The sequence below is a fragment of the Sycon ciliatum genome, chromosome 11, assembly GCF_964019385.1.
Source record: "Sycon ciliatum chromosome 11, ocSycCili1.1, whole genome shotgun sequence".
Lineage (NCBI taxonomy): Eukaryota > Metazoa > Porifera > Calcarea > Leucosolenida > Sycettidae > Sycon > Sycon ciliatum.
The window spans coordinates 9412143-9435242 of record NC_088653.1 but is presented as its reverse complement, the minus strand read 5'-3'; positions in this window follow the sequence as shown (position 1 = coordinate 9435242).

Here is a 23100-nt window from a genome sequence, read left to right as displayed (position 1 = left end):
AACACTGACATGACATTTCGGAATCGTAGGAAAGCATGATTCATATTTTGGAGAGCCGACAGTTGTCGCAGAGCAAGGGTGTCGAGTCTGTCGACGCTGCAAACAATGCAAAGAGAATATGTTTATTTTTATTTTTCGTCCATCAGGCGCAATGGGAAGAAGAGCACTGCGCTCACTGCTCCTCGTGGCTATTTTTTAGTTCCAAACTTGAGAGAGCGGGACAATGGTACCGAGGAACAAGAAGAGTGCAAAATTAATAGCAATAGCAGCTAGCGTTTTGAAAGATTCGCCATCCCCGAAACGCCTGTTTGCATGCCAACAAGTCGGGCAAGATGTCAAAACTCCAAAACGCAGAGATGTGACAGTCGTCACTTCGCGCAACAGAGCAATATGAACAATTTCAAAATAGAAGTGGTTCAGCCACTGCAGAGCCCAGACCTCAACGTGGATGATCTCGCCTTTTCTAGCAGCCTCAACGATGTGTCCTTGGTCGCAAAGGAGAAGGCTAAATCTGATCGTGGCAGCCGGGAAGTGCTGGTACCACTATTATATCCCTCGGAGGAAATTTAAAATGTTTGGCGTTGCCTGTATTTGTTGCTTCGGGCATCCTCTAGCCAGAGCGAAAGCGGCAATGCGTACTAGTGCTGCAGCGCTACCGTGGTCTCTGCCGAGATGTTGGGAAGGCATTCAGGTAACAGCGAAGACGATCATGGACATGGAGAAGCTTCTCCATGACATACGACATCGCGTTATCGACCTGCGACTTGGAACGGTTTCAGCGGTGATGAGTCGAGCGATGGCGACCCAGACTGAGACTCTACTCCCACTAATCGATCCTGTAAATATTTTACATATGTCGATTGAATGTGTTGAAGTGTTTCTCTTCTAAAAGAACACTTTTGTTGAGCTCAGTAACTCCTTGAAAAGTAATGTCAAAAAGTCACGAAGTTTTTGTTTCCGAAGGAAGTAGTAGGGTATCCATTTTTCTCCTGAGAAATCGATCAGGTGGTTGGAGTACAGTGTTTTTGCAACGGTGCATGTAAATAGCATGGCTACATGTACATGCTGCTGTACAATTCCTATGTAGCGCAAGTGCACACTCACAGTACAACCTGTGTCAAAAATACCTGATAGGGTACCCGCGCTACCCGGATAAAATACCTGGACCCGTTACCCGACAAAACCCCTACCCGTTGCAGCCCTAAACTAATGCACCGCTAAAAGCTGTTGAAATTAATTACAAGTTGTACATAGTTTGAGAGGTGAAAATTGCTTTGGTGCGACACTGGCAAAGCAGCATTCACTTGGGGGAGGGAGGAGATACTTCTGACTTACCATGATTGTCATGGAAAATCTCTCAGGATACGTATAGGGAAAGTATGACTTCGGCACTTGTTCCGAGAGATCCGGTCTAGTCACAGGTTCAGTTGGAGTGCCGATATTCACGGTGTGTCGGACTTGTTCCACATCGTCATCTTCACATGCTCTCACCAGGTCTGGATGAGGTGCATTGGTTGAGTAGTAGTGATCACTGTACTCAGCCCACTTTGGTGGTCGATACTTGTCCTCACTCTCCTCTTCAGATACTGCTCCCGTTGCTACAGTACAAACATAAGCACATGGAAAAGCAATGTCTACTTGTACATGGTAAGATTGCATGGTGTGTAGGTAAATACTGGGATTGCATGGTGTGAAGGTAAATACTGGGATTGCATGGTGTATAGGTAAATACTGGGATTGCATGGTGTGTAGGTAAATACTGGGATTGCATGGTGTATAGGTAAATACTGGGATTGCATGGTATGTAGGTAAATACTGGGATTGCATGGTGTATAGGTAAATACTGGGATTGCATGTTGTATAGGTAAATACTGGGATTGCATGGTGTATAGGTAAATACTGGGATTGCATGGTGTGTAGGTAAATACTGGGATTGCATGGTGTGTAGGTAAATACTGGGATTGTATGGTGTGTAGGTAAATACTGGGATTGCATGGTGTGTAGGTAAATACTGGGATTGCATGGTGTATAGGTAAATACTGGGATTGCATGGTGTGTAGGTAAATACTGGGATTGCATGGTGTGTAGGTAAATACTGGGATTGCATGGTGTGTAGGTAAATACTGGGATTGCATGATGTGTAGGTAAATACTGGGATTGCATGGTGTATAGGTAAATACTGGGACAGGGAACGCATCATCTTCTTCTGTTGAACATGTATTTGTCAACATGGCATCTTTGAAAACTAATGAATCACTTTTTGGCGAAGTCACCATCTGTTGGACCTAGGTCGAAAAGTTGGACTGATCTACATCAAAGCCAGCCAGCCTCTACTAGTGAAATAGCACTCATGATATAGAACTGTAAAGTGTGTTCAGCACTGGCAAACCTAGATAACTGCTTTCTGGTACACGAACTTGACTGGGGATAGGTTTCAGTAAGTCTGTTATGTGCACTGCACAACATAGTACCACTGTATGAAGGAAATGAGCGAGAAGTGGATTGCAAGCATTGTGTTGTGATGCACATGCATACTTAGTACATCACACATACCCACACACCTTGGCACTTGCAGACATGCAGGCTGTTCTAGAACTACCTAGTGATGTTAGTTGTAATGACATTCCCCAAACTGTCTTTGTCTAGGCAAGTGTGCATGTGGATGTATGATGTTGTAGTCAGGAGTCGTTTTGCCAGGCGTCTTGTTTATCTCTTTGACAGGGTACTGCTGCTAGGGCTCTAGCAAAAAGGGAAAACGGTCAAATTTCAATAAAAAACCCACGCCACCCAGAAAGGCCCGTGAATCAGGCAACCAATCTCTATAAATATTCCACGGTATATAGCCTCCGGGAAAGCTACTGCTACAAGGCAATCAATAAACTAGAGCGCCAGTCATCATACATTAAATCAAGTGCCAACGCACTGCGGAAAAGTCTTTGAGCGAATGGCGATATGCGCGTTCGTTGAGCGCTATAACTCAACGAATATAGGTCCCATTCCTTCAGCGAATATTGCAATCGCAAGTTGAGAGTAGTGTCTTCAGCCTACAGAGTTCGATTGTGAGGAAACTGCAAACACAGTCATCCAAGACAAGTTTTGGGATAGATTGAGACTCCCTGTGGGTAAATTGATTACTCGCAGACTACCACATAGAGGACGTATGTAGCAGGGGCTACTGAAGAGGTGATGCAGGCAACATACTTGTACATGGTAAGACACATCTGGAAATAGGCTGCTAGTGCGGTTACAATTACACCCAGACAGTCGCGTGTGGGAACATTGCGGTGGAGCTTGTAACCTAGAGTCAGGTGACCAGCTCAAATGCTTACGGAGTGCTTTGCAGGCCACATACTAGTAACAAAGGTCACCCATCATCAATATTACCATTTAGGCCAGTTCGAACCTTAATCTATCCTTATTCTAGCCGTAATCTATCCTTAACCTAAACAGAAGAAACAGATACCCAGAGCATAACAACGTTCTTGCGCGTGCAATCAAGATACAAGAGTACTTCTAAAATTAGGCTTATACCTGCTCAACCACATGGTGGATGTAATATTCGCATGTATGTCGGTTGAAAATACAAGTCTGAGTGGCAGTGCGAGCCCTAGTTTACCCGTCTCTATGTGGCAGGCACAGAGCCTCATCAAGGCAACGCCATAAAGATATGAATAGGGCAAGAGGAGCACAGCAGCCACTCTTATAGAGACCATTAACAGTGTCAGCCTCAGCACCCGCAAACATGTAAGCACCTCCAAGTGCTCCCGCATGCCAAACTCGGGCACTCGTGCGCGTACGCTGACAGACACACATGCACACATACACACATACACCTGGCCTGGCCTGGTCTACAGCTGCCAAATGCTTGGCCACGCCGCCCCCGAGACAGGGGAGAGTAGAAGAGAGAGTTCGAGAGAAGTCAGCACTGCCACTAGGAAGCCGCTCCGCCACGACGCCGTCCACGATTGCAATTGTGTCGCCGAAAGCCAGGAGCAGATTTAAAACAGCGATCACAGGTAGCGCAGCGCTCGTTGCAACACGGATGGCTGGTGATTGGTATGCGTTGGGGTGTGGGCGGTGATGCCGGGGAGGGTGTTGTGCACTTGTGCACAGCAAGTCCACCGGCACTTCGGAACCACGGAAGGCAGGCATGGCATTGACGTGCGTCCGGCTGTTCCGCTACAGGCTATCAGCAGAACATTTGTGTCGTCCAAGTCCAGATTTACTATTGAATGTCCGTTTACATACCAGGCAAGAGAGCGGTACCGGGGCAGGACCCTGCACACGAGTGCGGTATGCATCTCTCCATTGCTGACGATCCTGGGCCAGAGTAAACCATTCATCAATTTGGCACAGTTTCATGTCTGACTGTATTCTGTCCTTCCACCGAAGACGAGGTCCCTGAGCTGGTCGGGGAGCGTCAAGCCATCCAAACAGCAACTGCTTAGGGAGACGGTTGTCAGGAATCCGAGCTACATGGCCCAACCTCTGGAGGCGGCGACGTCGCATAGTGTCCGACACCAGATCCTCATCCCTCCAATGCTTACGGAGGTCACAATTCCGGACATGATTCAACTCCTGATCCCAGCACGAGACTCCCAGGATACATCATAGACATTGATGATGAAAGTTGTCAATACGGATCTTATCACGACGAAGAACCGGCCAACACTCAGCACCATACAGCAAAACAGTCAGAACGCAAGTTTTGTACAGCATTTTCTTTGTGCGGATGGACAGGTCGGGAGTGTTAAACACACAGCGGAGTGCTCCGAAAGCACGAGTTGCACTGGCAAGACAACGATCAACCTCAAGGCCAACACGAGAGTCAGGGTCAACGAGGCTGCCAAGATATACGAAGGAGGCCGTGAGTTGAACATGTGTCCTCCACACATACACACACACACACACACACACACACACAGAAACACACACACACATGCACACATACACGCACACACCACAAGCACCCACACGCACAAAAAAAATACACACACCCAAACTAGGGTGGATTCGAACTGATCCCACTTATGGGCTCACCACACCTCAGTAAGTGCGTGAGGACAAGGTGCAGAAAAAGGATTGACGGCATCAGGGTATCCGTCCCCGGATCCAACTGCAGGTACCCCCTGCCCCCAGTGAAGGTAATACTTGGTACTAGTGTTGGTGGCTAAATCAGAGTGGATCTGATACAAGCTTCACTAGCACCATTGATTACACAAGAGTTAATCTAGCCAGAAGCAGCCCCCCCCCCCCCCCCCCACACACACACACCTTGGTCCTTGGTCCTTGGTAACACTGCCATCAAATGGTCACGTGTCCCCTGTGCAGGGGTCGACAGCACTGAGTTCAGCATTGGACCCAGAAATGCCGCTCTACTTCCTGGACAGGAAATTAGCACAGCTATGCAGGTCGAAACCACGGGATGACTTGCAGCAGCGACCGCAGCCGAGACAATGCGCTCTGCAGCAGGGCAGGGCAACCCGCTGTTTCCGGACCGAGTCTGCCGATGCCACAGCCGAGACCGACGCCACTTCAGCAGCCGAGTTGGAGAGACACTTATGCGAAGCTAGCCCGCCAGCACTCAAGAACCATCTCCCGCACGCATTACATAGTCGGCTGCCGCACACACACACACACACACACACACACACACACACACACACACACACACACACACACACACACACACACACACACACACACACACACACACACACATACACATACATGCATACATACATGTTTGAGTAAAGATGCAGGACGGTGATGAAGAAAAGACCCGTGTAAGGACCGGGTCTACGCCACACGGCCCGTCAGGGGCTATATCATTCAGCCCGCTATGGGCCAACCACATACTGTCCACCGAGAGCGCTCAAATGGCCTCCGGGGCCAGCCAACTCGCCCGCCACGGGATAAACTGGCATCTGCCCGCTGAGGGTGTATGAATGGCCACCGGGGGCAGCAAACCGCCCACCGAGGGCTAAACTATCATACTGCCCACCGAGGGCCAACGAATGGCTAAGCTAGCACACTGCTCACCGAGGGCGCGTAAATGGCCGCCTAGGCCAGCAAACTGCCCACCGAGGACTAAACTAGTATACTGCCCACCGAGGGCGTCCAAATGGCCGCCGAGGCCAGCAAATCGCTTGTTGAGTGATAAACTAGTATACTGCCTAACGATGGGGTCCAAATGGCCGCCACGGCCAGCAAACTGCCCGTCGAGGGCTAAACTAGCAGAAAGCCCATCGAGGGAGCGCAAATTGCCGCCTGAGGCCTGCAAACTGCCCACCGTCGGCCGATATCACCTTGCCCACCGAGGGCGCACAAACGGCCACCGAGGCCAGCAAATCGCCCACTGAGGGTTCACATGACTGCCTGGAATCGGGCGTCACAACATACAGACAAAATATACGGTCAGTTTGCCCCTCCCCTCCCATTCGGATAAACAATATGCCACCTTGAAAGGGGTGGGAGGGAGGGAAAAGCTACGACTTGACAACAAACTGCAACTGCAAAGAATACTCAGCAAAACACGTCTCCAAATTAGACGCCATATCCACGATTGTCCGTGATATCTCGTCTTCCCTTCGCCATTCCCTCAGCCAAATATATTCCGATGACAAAGCATTCTACATCGCAGGCAACAATTAAAGCGCTGTAACAGATAGGCTGCACGAAGACCTCACCCGCCTGCACCAAGCATTAATGGACGATTGCCTGATTTTCAACCCCCAAAGACTTAGTTAATTGGGAACTTGTGGCCTGGCACGAGGGTAACATTGATGCAGCTAATGGGATTCGGTCTTTGACCACTTGGTGGTGGGTCTGATCTACTCACTTCCCACCGTTTAGGCGCTGCATCTGCGCCTTGATCCTAGAGGGTGGTGGCGTTCCCACGGCGGATGCGGAAAACTCGGCTTCCAGCCGAGTTTCACGCGAACCGTGATTTTTTTTAAAATTCTTAAGACCAAATTTGTCATGTTTAGGATGCCTGCAAAGTTGATTCCCGGCCACCTCAAGCTGACTTGTGCAGGCGTTGATATACCACTCTCCACCAATGCCAAATATTTTGGTGCCAAAATAGATGAGTACCTGACTTTTGAGCGGCACGTGAATAATGCCTGCAACACTCTTCATAAGAAGTTAGGTGCATTCCGCCATGCTGAACAAGCATGACCTTACTTATGCTGCCCATTGCATGTTCTATTTAGCCATCATACAATCCAGCTTAGAGTATTCTAGTTTTGTGTATGTCAATGATTTAAGTGAAAGAAATTACCAGAAACTATTGCAGACTGGTATTGCTGCCATTAAAATATTATATTCTGCTTGTCCCGCACTACACCAACCCCCATGCTTTGCATGTGTCCAACCTGCACAGTTTAAAATAGCCTATTGATCTCAAAGGGGAACTGTCACCAAAAAATTCTTTGTCCTATTTTGTAGTTCTTTGGCCGACAATCCATGATCTGGCGTCACAGGTCATCAGTGCGCCGTGTTAATAATTATCTTGATAATGGAATTTGATCATAGGAGATAGGACAGAAGCGGAACGTATAATTATACCCACATAATTATATTATTACGCGTGCTGTGGTATTGTAGTATCCCTGCCCGACCAATACGGAAGTAATACGGAACGACCTTATGTATATTAATTTTAGTGTATCTCCGCATATAAGCGTACGGCGTCTGCTGCATAAAAGCTGCTGCGCATTTCTGTTTTAATTAGATTAGATTAGATAGCAACGAAAGCTAACTCGAAGAAGAAGTAGTCAACCTCTAGGTGTGCAGCGGAGAGAAAGTCATTTATTTGTCGCTTCTTCTTTAACTTCTAATATATCCTAGGTGTGTACCTAAGAGAATAATAATAAAAGATAACTCGTATTAATTGCACCGCGCCTACCACTCGGCTACCCTGTTACATTGGTGGCAGCAGTGTAGTTTTAAATAGAACAACGTGATTCAACCCCAGACCCCCATGGCTCACCCGCTGCAGCTCCGTGCGACGAATTTAGATGAGAATCATGTTTCTTGCCTTCCTGGGCTTGGCCTTGCTTATTAGCTTGCAGCACAGTCAGGGTGCTAGCGTGGATCACCCTTCTCTCCGCACGGCACACACTGGAGACTCCGATGGCGATTCCAAGCGACCCGCTACCTACATGTATACTACCGGTGGTGATGGCGAAGCTGATGAGGACGACGACATGCAGGCTGCTGACCAAGACAAGGAGGGTATTCCCCAAGACCAGCAGCGTTTGATTTTCGCCGGCACGTAGTTGGCAGACAGCCGAACCCTGAGTGACTACAACATTCAGCAGGAGTCCACTCTTCACTGGGTATATATTCCCCAAGACCAGCAGCGTTTGATTTTTGCCGGCACGTAGTTGGCAGACAGCCGAACCCTGAGTGACTACAACATTCAGCAGGAGTCCACTCTTCACTGGGTACTTCGTCTCCGTGGTGGGATGCAGATTTTCGTCAACACTCTTCCTGGCTAGACCATCACTCTTTACGTCGCGCAATGCGATGCTATCGACAATGTGAAGACCACGATTCAAGACGAGGAGGGAGGTCATTTGTCTGACGCCGAGCTAGCCGCTCTGAGTGACCGGCTCAACCAAGATGAAGAAAAAGCCTGGCTTGCCCTCTGCCGTAGCTCCAGCCGCCGCCGTGGTTACTAACGGCGGCGGCTGCCGCCCCCCTAGATTGTGAGGATTGAGTGAGTAGAACTGAAGCTATGATCCAAGGAACACGAAAAAATGCAGAATTTTGAAATTTTCCTGTGGCTCTTTAAGGGTTAAGCTTCCGTGGAGATAAAAATGTAATCAACGCAATAAATAGAGTAAGCTGCGCACTCACTACAAACACCATAAGCAAAACTTGTTTTCATGTAAATAAAGAAGCTTGTTCCTAAACGTTTTCGTCGCCATCTCATCAGAGGATTACTGGCAAATCAACAATAGCTCTTAACTCAATATATATACGAACAATGCAAGTAATTATTTAGCCCTAACTAGCGCGATAAAATGAGAGCTGAAAGAAACATTACACCATTCAACGATATCAGGTGACAACAGATGCGATAAATTCACCACTAGAAAGTTACCATGCAACCACAAACGAGAACTACTGATCTAAATTCACAAACAATTTCAACGTAAACAAATTCTTTTTCTGCCTACACAAAATCGGCTTGGTGGTGAAAATGTAGATAGACTCCAATACACGCAAATACCTTTGACTACGTGAACAAGACCAAACAGAAAAGCAATCATCAGCATAACTAGAACGACAATCACTATTCTGAACAAGATGGTTGGCAACAGAAGATTCATACACCCTAACAACGCTACTAGAACCAGTCCATACTTTGGAATTACGAGACAATGAAACAGACCTGACATTCCTTGCCGCTACTGCCAATCCAGACGAGGCCGATGTAGATGTCAGTACCAAAGGCACGTCCGTTACTGGCACTGCCTGCTGCGATGATGCTCCCTTTGACGTTCCAATGGCTGTTGATGTTGATGAAGAGGAGGAGGGAGATGAGGAAGACGCTGACGACGACGATGACGACAACGACGGAGACGATAAAGACTCTGCTAACCTCGCCCTAGAGCGAGTCACTGGTCGCGCAGACACACCATCCGGTGGTTTCTTCGGTGGCCGGCCACGCTTTTTGCCACCGGAGGTGGACACAACGGATGACGGTACCAAGGAAGTCAAAGAAGACGAAACCGCAGATACCAACGATGATGACGGGATAGAAGGAAGAGACGGTAAAGACGAAGGCAATGACGAACAAGCCGATGACGACGAAGAAGACAACGACACCCCAGTTGGTTCCGTCCCCAGCGAGGGTGCACCTCCAGTCGCAGTACCAATCTTTGGGGGACGACCTCGTCTAGGCCTTGACGACCGTGCCTCAACAGGCATTTGCCAGTAATCCTCTGATGAGATGGCGACGAAAACGTTTAGGAACAAGCTTCTTTATTTACATGAAAACAAGTTTTGCTTATGGTGTTTGTACTGAGTGCGCAGCTTACTCTATTTATTGCGTTGATTATTATTATTATTATTATTTGGCTTCTGATCACGATGGTATTATCCGTTTTTCTCTGCGATGGCTGGAAGTGGGTGAAAACTTGAAAAGAAGGTGCCCAAAATTGTCCCGAAGTACCGAGTGACGTCACACCGGACTTGACCTCAACGCGTACATTCGTCGTCAAAAACGAAGTCCAGCCCGTGTGCTGGTCGATCGAGCTAGCTGTTCCAATGTACGGTGTACGTGTGCCTTTCGAACTGTAATACAGATGGGTACGTCGTACCAAAGGAAAATACCAAAGAGGCAGAGACCCACGTGCAGCTACACAGCCAAATCAAAATAAAAAGCAGCTGAGCTTTCACCTTTTTGACTTCTTCCGCGAGGATCTAAGTTTTATTTTGTAAGTACGGAAGTACGTCGTTGTTTTGAACTTTTCGTGTGAGGAACAACACGAAGATTAGTGCGTATGCAGAAAACAGTACTCCTCCGGCCGGCGACAACACCACCAACCCGAGCCCCAAAGGAATGCAATGTAGGTACGTGAAGGCGATTCATCTGGCGATGTTGCTGAAGATGCAGATGACAAACTCCGACGTCTTTCATTTCAGAGTCGGATGGGCAACACCGCCACCTTCGGCTTCGATACAATGACATTAATTTCAAGCACGAGGTATGTGTGTCACACTAACAGCAAACAAACATCCTTCCACTCCTTCGTAATCACAAATAAAACAAAGAGCTGGAGCTTCGTGGAGGAAGTACCAGTGCGACAAACTGCTGTCGACTTTTGTTTATTTTGTCCCTTTTTGGCGTTCTCATTGTATACAACGTACACATCGAGTGTGCCAGTGTGGTGACTTCGTGCATGCATTTTTGTATACATAAATCATTTTTCGTAAAAATGGCCCCTGTATATATTTTCACGTGAAAGAAATAAACTCTCTCTTTGGCCCCAACTTCGTTGTGGTCTGGTTGGCCATTGTAGCCGTCATGGTTGACGTAAAACACCATAATTGGTGACCCCTGACACTGCGCTGAATCGGAGTTGCTGTATGGATGGAATGGAGCAGGCCCATCGCGCCTTCGACCTCCGCGGCCCAGATTGAGCAGGCGCCCAAGCCCACGACCTCACCAGCCCACCATCCGCCGGTCCGCCGATCCACCGATCCGCCGATCAACCGCCACGATCTCCTAGCCCGCAGCCGCCTCTGACAAGATCAAGATCCGTCCTCCTCTGTCACGCGTACGTTTTCCCTTGTTCTTTTCTCTACTTTCTTTCTCTGGCCTGCCTCTGACACGTTCTTCCACCTCTGTCACGCATGTTTCCTCTTTCCCTTTCCTGCATTTTCTACCTTGTTTCGGACCTTGTGTCCACGCGTCATACAACGGTATTCCACTTGCAGCGCATATTTTTTCTCTTTGTACAGTCTTTCTCTTTGTACAGTGTATTTTTCTTTCCCGTCTTTCCGCTTTGTACGCTTCGCTCACTCTTTCCTTTCCTTTCCAAGATCTTTTTTTCCGTTTGGCGTTCTTCAGCAACTGCTCTCGGCTTCATCTCTGGTGGGGGTGTAATGTGGTGACTTCGTGCATGCATTTTTGTATACATAAATCATTTTTCGTAAAAATGGCCCCTGTATATATTTTCACGTGAAAGAAATAAACTTTCTCTTTGGCCCCAACTTCGTTGTGGTCTGGTTGGCCATTGTAGCCGTCATGGTTGACGTAAAACACCATACCAGTTCGGAAGGCAAGCGTGCACCGTACATCGAATAGTTGGCTCGATCGACCAGCACACGGGCTGGACTTCGTTTTTGACGATGAATGTACGCGTGGAGGTCAAGTCCGGCGTGACGTCACTCGGTACTTCGGGACAATTTTGGGGACCTTCTTTTCAAATTTTCATCCATTTCCAGTCATTGCAGAGAAAAATGAATAACACCATCGTGATCAGGAGCCAAAGAACTACAAGATAAGACAAAGAAAATTTTGGTGACAGTTCCCCTTTAAACTCCTTCTATGTACTTATCTCTGTGTCCCCAGCCAGGCTAGTCCACTTCTGCAGCAACTATGTCAGCTTCGTACGCACGCTACCCACACAGTTGTGGTGACCCGTGGACAGGCCACCTCTGCTCTCAGCCTTCCTACTGCCCATGATGTATCATGCTAGCTACTCATGTATTGCGAATGTACATCAAGTTGTTATCACCCGTATAACGCGTATTGTTACGTTATACGCCTTGCTTCACGTGATTACGTCATGTCTCTTTTGGACGCATGCACGCATCCATATTCTGGATTCATGTGTTCTTCTCCTTGCTCTTCTTCCTCACTTGAGAATGTAAATAATTAGTTTCTATTATCTTGTCACCAAACTAGTTCCTGTTGTCTAGTACTAGTGGTGTGCATGAGAACATAACAGCCCATAGACACTCTGGCTTTCACTCGCTCACATAACGCGAAGTTGCACACTGGAACACCCTCTCTGCTGAATACCGTCTCTCCGACTCCACCGCTATCTTTGTCACACCTGCCAAGCAACACCTAGGGTCTAGTCCCTATTCACTAGATCCCCGATCTTTGCTGGCTATGTGTTTTGGGCAAAATTACCAACGCAGGCCAAGACCAGCACGTCGATGGATAATTTTGTTGCTAGAATCTCTGCTTAAGTATAGGTTTCATATTATTTGCATGACATACTGCTGGTTTGTCTCCTCCTTTGCCTTCTTTGCCTTTTATTTGTATTCTTTTATCTGTTTTACTGCTGTGGTTGGCTTTCACCCTTGTGTCAGTTTTACTGGCTGTCATCATGATGTGCCATGAGATAATGATATAAATACATAAATAAATACATAGTCGGCAACAACTACAGTGCTGTCAATCACAGAAATTGAACCCACTTCTTTGAGACAGTGTCCGGTTGTGCGGGCACCGCAGCACGCTGTAGCAGACAGCAGAGGTCGACTGCAAATTACTAAACGGAGATATATTTCAGGAATGGCCAAGGCCCACGCAAAGCAGTGAAGGAAAACAGAAGCCAAAAGCAAAACGAGACACAAATGGGAAACGCTGATGAGCTAGAGGCACCGGGAACGCGTAGCAAGAAGAGCAAGGATGGTATGAGACTGACTGGCGGTGAAGATGAGTTGGTTGATGATGCGGCGGATGATGACGAGGCGGATAATGACGAGTCGGATGACGACGAAGCGGATGATGAGGAGGCGGATGATGATGAGGACAATAACGAAGAGGCGGATGGCAATGAGACGGCTGGTGGTGATGACGATAAAACGGACGATGAGGAGACAGGTGGCAGAGAAGGTGATGGAGCTGATGAGGGTGAAGTTCGTTAGAAGTCAGCTGTGTCCTAGCATTTGTTATCTCGTCCCGATAATTTGAGTGTGTGTGGCGATTCCCAGTTCTCTGTACTGTGTCATGCCCGTTATCTCCAGCAGTTGAAGGTCCTTGAAGCTGTTTGTATTCGTATGCACAAGCCTGATCTGTGTAAGCAAATTTTCATGTTGCGTGGTGATGTCTGGGGCATTCATACCTTTCATACACAACAGAACAACAAGGACAATCAAGGCTTGTTTGCTGCTACTTTAAGTTTCATGCTCACACAATCATCAGGCAACATGAAGATCGGGTGCCGACCATGCCGGTATATATGCCAGGAGAGGGTGGTATAAAAAGCTGTGTGAGACTGTGGGGGCTAGCGTGGTAGCGGTGGTGTTTTAGGCAGGGCTGTGCGCAGAGTGTGTGGTTGTTGAAGGCAGGGGCTAGCAGTGCAGTATGAGCACGGAGTGTGTGGCTGGTGTGGGCAGGATGTGGTGAACAATGCGTGTGGATGTTGTAGGCAGGAGGCTGTAGAGCTAGCAGTGTGATAATAGCGCAATGTAAATGGATATATCTGGTGTGGGCAGGGTGTTATGAGCAAGGTGTGTGAACGTGAATGGTGTGGGCAGGAGGCTGTGGAGACATGTTTAGGTGACACCGTGGTTTTTTAGGAGATACTTGTTCTCGTGTCGGCACTTGAACACCATTTCGGAGCGCTTGTTGAGGCTGGACGGTGACCCTATCCCCCCCCCCCCTAGCGTGTTCAGGATGTGATACGTTTCTCTGGTACAGAGGGAACACCGCTTCGTGATGTTGTAGTATGCCCGGGCGCGATCTTTTATCCTCCATTCGACTTCGTATTGGGCGTTGGATTTCTTCAGCTTCCAGATGTAGTTGGAGAACTCAGTGCAGCTGGAGTATTACTCGTATCTTGTTGTAGTCATGTGGTTGGCATGGCGTGACTTGAATGGTGGCGCCGACATACCGGTGTATTCCTTTTTGGTGGGGCCTGACGTTATGGATGCCACATATATCAGCTCCGTAGTTTGGCATTCACCGTTGAGTGGACAAGATGGCTTGTCTCGGCAGTTGCAGGGCTTTTCCGGTTTTTTCGTTTGCGGGCAGAGGACCGCTTTGTTGTGGCTTTTGATGCGTGCAGCCATATTTGGCATGCAACTGTAGCTTATCTTGATGGTGTTTTTTGCGAATATTTTTCCGAGCTTCGACTGCGGGGGGAAGTGCTTCTTAATGAGCGCGAGGAATCTTCCACCGATGTTTGTTTTCACATTACGGCTGTAGGGCGGGTTGTACCAAATCACCTTCCTCTTCCTTTTCTTCTTTTTGCTTTTTTTCTGTTTGAACTCTCATCATACATGTAGCTAATTTTAATTAAACTTTTCTTTCCACGTGGATAGTTCAGACAGCTTTATCTTGCACTAAGATGGCGAAGCGTGTGACCACACAGCCCGACAATGAACATGACGGACAGACTACTCCAGACATGAACACAGGAAACCAGTACACGTGCACATGAGTGCACAGTCTATTTATTGCAACACCGCAAAGCACAGTTTTAAGAGTGTCCAGCCATTTATAGTCCAGCAGCCAGGCCCTGAAAATACCTCTAGGAATTGACCTTCGTTCCGACTTCTTCCGCACAACTTTTTGACGATGCCAAGTTGAAGAGAAGGATTCCCGGGCATCGACTGCACTGTTCGTTGCCTTCACAAGTTAATGCATCGACTAGTAAAACAGACTTTTTTCGTCCAACCCGGCCATTGCTTCTTTCACCTCAAGCGCACTGTGTGTGTGTGGGGGGGGGGGGGGTAGTAGTTTTACGACTCTCGGCGGCGCCGCATGGTGGGATTTCCCCATTATGAGATATCGGTGTCAAAGGGCCTAGCCCTAGCCAGCCAGGTACTACTACTAGTAGCAGTACTAGCAAGAGTACATAACCCCAAGAGGGTTATGTACTCTTGCTAGTAGGTGGCCTAGGCCATGCATTTTTAGGCACCAAGAGTATATAACTAGTTAACCTGGAAGGTTATATACTCCTGCTACCATGCAGAGCAGTCGCGTCCATAGTTCGCAACATCCGCAGGCAATCCGTGCGCCAAGGCCCTTCACGGCTTCAGTTCAGAGTCCGATTTTCATTTTCTGGTGGGAATCGTAGCCTCCAAGGCGCCGCATGGGCTTGTTTTCAGTTGATTTTCTCTATCTCCAAATGGCGAATACTTCAAAGAAATTTGCTGCTAATAGCCCTTCTAGTGTCGTCAGGAGACCTTTCCTCCACTGAAGAGATGGTTCGGAATGATGTTGACACCTATGCCCGTAACCTGGAAAATTATTTTGGAGCTTGCAGTTCGTGAGCAGCCATCTGGGATGAATGTTTCATTTTTGTAATTGCTGAAGCGAGGATTATGGTCACCAATTTCACACCAGGTAAGGCGCTTACTCAACGCAGACACTAAAACCGCTTTGTGGGGTGATGGACCAAAGCCTTATCTTTCGGATGCATGAGAAATTAGAGTGATACCTATGTGCCCCACAAATACACCTGAAAAAACCACGTACAGGCAGTATTGTCATTTTATGAGAAGAGACAATTGAGCATGCTCTAATTCGTCACGACTGGTTTCGGTACTTTTCAAACACCACTCTGAGTGAGCATCTACCAATCCTTTATCAGTGTTACAGGGTCATTTGAGTTTAGGGGACAGAGGTGGAATATTTCACCAGCTGAAGTACTACAGTCAAATCTGTCGTAAGCGACCGCCCCTTGGTGCAAGAAAAAGCGGTCGCTTACGGCAGATGGTCTCTTACGGCAGATGTATGGTAAATCCGGCATACCAGGTATATGCTTCCATGTACTCAAATCGACGAGAATAATGTGATTTTTTATATTTTATTGGATATTCAACGACGACCATACCCGTATAGTACGCGTATGCGACACGGCAGTAGATCGACACTGCCTGGACTTGAGAGCTACAGCACAGCCTCAGTACAGGCCAGGCGCCAGTCCATCGCACTTGCAAGACGGCGCATTTTCACACTTTGCAGTTGACAGCGCACTGGCAAGTACAGTTTCGCACCTTACTGAACCTGGGTCGCGGTCGCTTACAGCAGATTTGAATGCAGCCACCGTGCATGAAATCGCGGTCGCTGGTCGCGCACAGCAGATGGTCGCTCTGGACAGATCAGTTTGTATGTGAAACCGTCGGTGCACGGAAAATCGGTCGCTAACGGTAGATGGTCGCCTACAGCAGAGGTCGCTAACGGCAGATTTGACTGTAGTTTTGTTCTGAATTTGTGGAGTACTAGGTCGCATCGTGTAGATATGTCAGTATACGTGCATGATTGTGGTGAAATTCTTGGCATCAAATTATTATGGGCATCAAAGCACCGGTGCTTGCCCATTAAATAAATAGGTCTCCTGCTCTCTGACTTTTGTCTTGCATTGCACGACTATCAAATTCGTCGAATGAAATGAAGGAGCAAATTTGTTGCTGGCTGCATCAGTTCTGTTTTCCTCTGCTGTTCTTCTTTCAGTGTGGTGACTTCTGATCCATGAGGCAATGGCATGAAGTCAGTAGTTTGCAGTATGTGCAGTATGCGGCTATCTCTCTGTCAATGTACCTGTGACAGCTGAAGCCCAGATCACGGTTGCAGTTTGCTGGCTATGGCCAGCAGCAGTCTAAAGTTGCACCTTTCCTTCCACGCACAGCAATGCTGAATATGTCATGGGCAGACCTCAATAAACTGCCTATTTGAAGAAGCATCGCAATTCTTGTCTGCCAATAAACAGCAGGCTGGCCAGCTATAATAATTATAACAGTTAGGAGGTCGGAAACGCTGAAGACGCGATCCTGTTAATATATTGTGCCAACTGCAATGAAGAAGGCCTCTTTGATTTATTACCATTTCGTGTGGATATCTATGGTGTTGTAGTCCAAGTCGTGCGGACCATAAAAGGTATTAGACATGAAATAGTGAAGGTACTGCGATTGACACTGACGACAGCAAACCAACAGTGGATATCAACCACACCCCCAGCGTCATTCTGCACACCAGGAGAATTCAATACAGTCAACTTGGCTAATAACGACTGCGGACATAACGACAATTTGCAAATAACGACAGAATTTCCATGCCCAGAGCAAAGTCCCATCCCACTGTAATTCATATAATGAGACTTCGGGTATAACAACACTTCGCGAAAAACGACACCTTTTTGATGCCCCGCTGAGTGTCGTTATAAGCGAAGTTGACTGTACATATAGCTGCCAACTCTGATGGTATAGACCCGATAACTTCCATCTTTCTTGTTTTGTTACTCTACGATTGGTATACAGTCATGTACTAGTGTAATCTCTGTCCATATGCGGAATGCACTATATTTGTTTCTGGTGACTGGAGGTAGTTTATCATAGCACTGATTTTTGTTTTGTTTTTGTTGAAGATGGATGAGCATTATCATGTTAACGTTGCCGGTGTCGCGGGTCATTCCACAGTCCCCAAAGGTGACGTTCTCGGCAACGGACCGACCCATTAGGCAACTGATTAATGATAAATTTGCTGCCATTCAGGATTTGTATCACGGTGCGCCACAATGGCATATGGTGCAAAAAATCTGTCTTAGGGCAAGAACAAGGTGCGGTTGGTTGCCTTCCTCGCTGCTGAATGAGCAAGCGATAAGTTTGCAAGTCGCTTGACGCCTGGAAAGAGTCTCTTTGTGACCATCGGCACGTCTTGCATCAAGATCGCGTAAGGCCAAGACGCCACTGCAATGCAGCGGATCTCTTGTCTAGACCTCACGTCTTTCTTCAGCTCTTTCAGTCTCTGTTCATGTGTGCTTCATATGCTTACTCTTTGGTTTTGGATATCTTGACGGACATTGTACATCATATCAGTCATGTTCATTATGTAGGATTTGACTCCAATCCTTTCTTGTTGTCCTAATTATCAACCTAGGCGGCATGCCATGCATTTTGTGTAATACAAATCAATGATTATGTAGCATAGTACACATGTACATGTACATGTATACAGAAGAATGGTTTCTTCTCTCTTTCCTATTTGCACTGCACCTTTCTGTATGTTTGAAAGGCATTTTGTCCGAACCCGGTGGTAACGATAATTAAAAAAAAACATCCTAAATTGTCTCCAATGTAACAGCTACTATGCTGTGACTATGCCGTTGCTATGGTTACAGATGTGAAACAATTTCTTCCGTATTTTATGCCCTTGCATCCTGAATCTAAAGGAAATAATGTGATTTATAAGGGAGCACTAGGTGTCATGGACTGGTTTTAGGTGTCCATTTGTTGTGTGCTCGATGTGGGAACGGGCGTGAATATTTATGAGGCCTGGCTGCTGGACTGCCGTATTTCCCCGTAAGTAAGTTCTTCCCAATGACCTAGTACCCCCCTATAAAAAATACACTTTCCACTGCCGAGGTTATCACCCCGAAAGACAGTTCCCCCCGAAAGATAGTAAGTTCGTACCCGTCCTACATGTACAGACACCGTACAGTACATACATCATATCAAGAGTACATGTGTACTCTTGATCATATGCACGGACACTAGAGTTGCGCAGGCTTCCCACTGCGTGTCATTTACCCCCGATAAAAAAGTACTCCCCGAAAGATAGTACCACCCCCGAAAGTTAGTACTCATGTGGTTGCTAAGTTCGAAAGTTAGTACTCATGTGGTTGCTAAGTTTGAAAGTTAGTACTCATGTGGTTGCTAAGTTTGAAAGTTAGTACGTACAAACTTACGGGGGAATACGGTATTAGACTCTCTGTCAGTCAACTATGGTAGAAATACAAGTTATCATGTCCAGGGTTTCTCCCTCACTCTCCTGCAATGCTACACTCCTACATACTGCGGATGCATTTGCTGTGTTTTCACGTCAGTCACGAGGTCGGAGAAAGCCACGTTTGCCAACGCGCTGTATAACGTTGCATGCATGGCTTGCCAAAGTTGCATACAAACGTTGTGGCCTCATGGCTTTTGCATTACATTTCTAGAATTACAGTGGAACTCACTCAGACCATACCCGGGTAAGACGTGCAAGCGCATATACAAATGTGTTTGGGAAACGACGTACCATGATAGGATTTACAACTAGTATTATGAAGGACTTTTCAGCAGGTGCAGACAGAGTGTACTAAGTACTTTTTTGGTGTTTTTCAAACACCGTTCCACTTGACAGGTTTGCACGACAGGTATTCTAGCATGTTGACAGTGCTGAGAAGGCTGTTTGCAGTGAAGGAAGCCTGGTTTGGTGTCACTAACCACGTACATTTTGCAGGGTCTAGGAAGAGTCAACTTTGGATAAGAAGTACTTCAGATACTAGAGACGTTTTGCATAACCGTTTGCGCCTAATTTTGTTTGACGTCACTAAAAGCGAACAATCGCCGTTTTGAAAGGGAAAGTCGAAGGAAACGTAAAACAAACTTTTGCAGTAGTTTTCGCTGTTCACGGACCAGTGCAGTGCAAAGGCGAACCACCCTCATGCAATGTTTTGTGCTTCATCTTTCACAATCCAGAAGATCTACTGTTGGCTTGGTCGTTAGTGCTAGATTGACAATATGGCAAACCATGTTGTTTCATCTCCGTAACCACGTCCGATCTCCTGTCTTCTCATTTTCTCAGAGTCGGTGATGCTTTTCTGGATTTGTAGATGTTGATGCGCCGGATTGCAGCACAGGCCAACATGGTTGTCTGTGGGTCTCCGGCTATCGACAACATAGTCAAAAGGCTCTTGTCTAAGAGTGCAGCCACTCGCGGCAAATTATTTTCTCAGTCGGATGAAGCTCCGTAGATCTACCGAGGACGACTTCTCAAACAAGCACGAGTGCACTCGTACAGTGGTCCCTCTATAATCCGGCACCATTTGTGCCACGAAAATCTGCTGGATTAGGGAGGGTGCTGGATTAACAAATCTGATTTACTGCTGCAATGTGCATGAAGAGGACATTTTGGCTACTGAAAATTGTGCTGGTTTATCGAGGGTGCTGGATTATAAAGTGCCGGATTAGAGAGGGACGACTGTACTTTCTTGGAGCAAAAATCATGGAGAACAAAAACTTCACGCGAACATTCGCACACATATTCGCAAGCCCAGACGTGAAAATCCATGCGAACGTTTGTTCTGCAAAACCTCTCTACTAAGTTCGCTTTTCCACTCCCGAGGCAGTACCTCTTATCCGAGTTCCACTGCATCTCACAGAGAGCCGTTCGAATGAATATGCCCGTATTGCTCAAAACGAGAGCCATTACAAGCAGTGGACCATGCAATGACCCTTGAAATGACCCTTGAAATCAAGTCCCACACGTTTGTTCCTCCATAACCTAAAGCAATCACTTCACTTACAGGCACCAAAGCTCTCATTCTTGCTGGACCCTAGCCCCATTGGTAACAATAGCCTTCACCAGTGTTGTCACCAAACGGATACCTGAAACACAGCAACACACAAACACAGCAACACACAAACACAGCAACACACAAACACAGCAACACACAAACACAGCAACACACAAACACAGCAACACACAAACACAGCAACACACAAACAGAGCAACACACAAACAGAGCAACACACAAACAGAGCAACACACAAACACAGCAACACACAAACACAGCAACACACAAACACAGCAACACACAAACACAGCAACACACAAACACATGTACACTGTCATAAACTACCATGTACAGACACATCCACACATTGTCGACTACCAGCACCTCCAGACACTTTTACACGCTAACCGGTGATTTCTGCTGATCGGATCTTACAAACACTTTTACACGTTACTCTGTCTGATTATTAGAAATCCTACGGACAGTGGGAAAATCCCTGCTTTCATCACTACATGTTTCATGTTCATGTTGCAATGGGCCAGCAAAATTTATGTTCTCAGTTTTATAAATGAGAGAGCAGGTATGGATACAGTACTGGCACTAATGACAGTCCAGAGCCCTCGCTATGTTTTGTTTTTAACTAGGGCTGTAACTAGATACTATATACGGTCAGAAAGTGCAACCACTAGGCACAACACTGACAGAGTACTGAGACATTCGACCTGACACCTAGCTTCAACACATCTCCGTAGCGGTAACCAACAGCCTTCCAACTCGGAAGGTCCAAGGTTAATTTAAGAAGATACCAAAGAGGGGAAGGTAAGCGCAACAAAAACGAGCACAAGCCACAGTCCCACGGCAACAAAGAATGTCGACTGTAACTGGTCTGTTAAACCCTTTCTGACTGTATAACAGTATCTAATTACTGTATAACAATATCTAGTTACTGTATAACAGTATCTAGTTACTGTATAACAGTATCTAGTTACTGTATAACAGTATCTAGTTACTGTATAACAGTATCTAGTTACTGTATAACAGTATCTAGTTACTGTATAACAGTATCTAGTTACTGTATAACAGTATCTAGTTACTGTATAACAGTATCTAGTTACTGTATAACAATATCTAGTTACTGTATAACAGTATCTAGTTACTGTATAACAGTATCTAGTTACTGTATAACAATATCTAGTTACTGTATAACAGTATCTAGTTACTGTATAACAGTATCTAGTTACTGTATAACAGTATCTAGTTACTGTATAACAGTATCTAGTTACTGTATAACAGTATCTAGTTACTGTATAACAGTATCTAGTTACTGTATAACAATATCTAGTTACTGTATAACAATATCTAGTTACTGTATAACAGTATCTAGTTACTGTATAACAGTATCTAGTTACTGTATAACAGTATCTAGTTACTGTATAACAATATCTAGTTACTGTATAACAGTATCTAGTTACTGTATAACAGTATCTAGTTACTGTATAACAGTATCTAGTTACTGTATAACAGTATCTAGTTACTGTATAACAATATCTAGTTACTGTATAACAATATCTAGTTACTGTATAACAGTATCTAGTTACTGTATAACAGTATCTAGTTACTGTATAACAGTATCTAGTTACTGTATAACAATATCTAGTTACTGTATAACAGTATCTAGTTACTGTATAACAGTATCTAGTTACTGTATAACAGTATCTAGTTACTGTATAACAGTATCTAGTTACTGTATAACAATATCTAGTTACTGTATAACAGTATCTAGTTACTGTATAACAGTATCTAGTTACTGTATAACAGTATCTAGTTACTGTATAACAGTATCTAGTTACTGTATAACAGTATCTAGTTACTGTATAACAGTATCTAGTTACTGTATAACAGTATCTAGTTACTGTATAACAGTATCTAGTTACTGTATAACAGTATCTAGTTACTGTATAACAGTATCTAGTTACTGTATAACAGTATCTAGTTACTGTATAACAGTATCTAGTTACTGTATAACAATATCTAGTTACTGTATAACAGTATCTAGTTACTGTATAACAGTATCTAGTTACTGTATAACAGTATCTAGTTACTGTATAACAATATCTAGTTACTGTATAACAGTATCTAGTTACTGTATAACAGTATCTAGTTACTGTATAACAGTATCTAGTTACTGTATAACAGTATCTAGTTACTGTATAACAGTATCTAGTTACTGTATAACAGTATCTAGTTACTGTATAACAGTATCTAGTTACTGTATAACAATATCTAGTTACTGTATAACAGTATCTAGTTACTGTATAACAGTATCTAGTTACTGTATAAC